Here is a 1313-nt window from a genome sequence, read left to right on the forward strand (position 1 = left end):
AGAAGCTAAAAATATTATAATGGAGTTCATGAATATCGCTATACATAGGTTCTAAGTCTTACTTTATGATCAAGGGTCGAAAAAATTTCTAGTTTTGTGATTTATGTAGTGGAAAACCTCCAGAACAGTATCCAAAACATCGAATTTTTGAAAAAATATCAATTTATCACGTTTATTGTCCAGTTACGCCGACTAGGAGTTGTTTTTTGAAAAAAAATGACTTAAAATTCGTGATCAGCGACCTCAAAAACCCCCAGTAAAGTATTTTCAATGTTTATAAATCGGTTTAAAATCGTAAAACTTGATTTTAATATCATTTTAATCAAATTTGAAGCGAATTTTCACTTTTCGCGATTTTCTGCCTTTTCATCGCCGTATGGTGGGTTGAAATTTTTGTAAAAAAAAAATCAAAACATGGTTTTCGATGTATTTTTTCCCGTAGAATTCGATTATTATTAAATTATATATTAAAAAACCATGAAAAAACCGTAAAAAATGAGGTTTTTCGATCAAAACCCCATAAAAAAGTAGCTTGACCCTACTTTTTTATTGCAAATTCGGATTCAGCGTCGAAAAATACATAAGAATATATAGGTCTGGTCAATTGCACAGACACTTTTGTTTTTTTTGTGGGCCTGTGTAATATTTAATAGTTTCTTCCATGTAACCCACAAGATAAGTTGCTATTCTCTATTGACGATCATTTATCGACGAAACTTGTGACACGTGTTTCATCCATGGACATAGGAAACAAGGGACTAGGCATGCCATTGCGGGGGTGATGCGATGAGGGGGGAGGTCCGCCACTTTTTGATGTCCCGCGACAAACATGGTAGCGCCCACATGTTTATATTTTCATGCACAGTTTGTCGGCAAAAATGCTCGTGCGCATAATCAAATGGCACATCGTAAGATGGCGACTCTCCCCACTCATGGAATTTTCCCCCCTCCCGTGGATTCAACCCCGCTCGCCAAAGTTAGGATGGCATGCGTAGTATTGTCAATAAAGTTGAAAACTTTATATTTCTGTCAGCGAAACTTCCATCCTTTCGTGGTAAAAATTGTTTTCTGAATAATTTTTCTTTTGCCAGGCAATTTTCAAGATTTTAGTAAGTAACACTATCTCCCTGATAAAATAGATTTATTTTATGCAAAGTAGAACTACATTTTTTAAATAATAGCCATGCTATAAGGAAAGTCGCCTTTGCTCCACTAGTTGGCGCTGCCCCCTTCCCTATTTGAATTTTGGTCTGCTCGAAACATTTCATTGGGATACACCAAACTCTCGCTTTCAGTCACCCCGTTCTCAGCCT

The sequence above is a fragment of the Belonocnema kinseyi genome, chromosome 7, assembly GCF_010883055.1.
Source record: "Belonocnema kinseyi isolate 2016_QV_RU_SX_M_011 chromosome 7, B_treatae_v1, whole genome shotgun sequence".
NCBI classification, from domain to species: Eukaryota; Metazoa; Arthropoda; class Insecta; order Hymenoptera; family Cynipidae; genus Belonocnema; species Belonocnema kinseyi.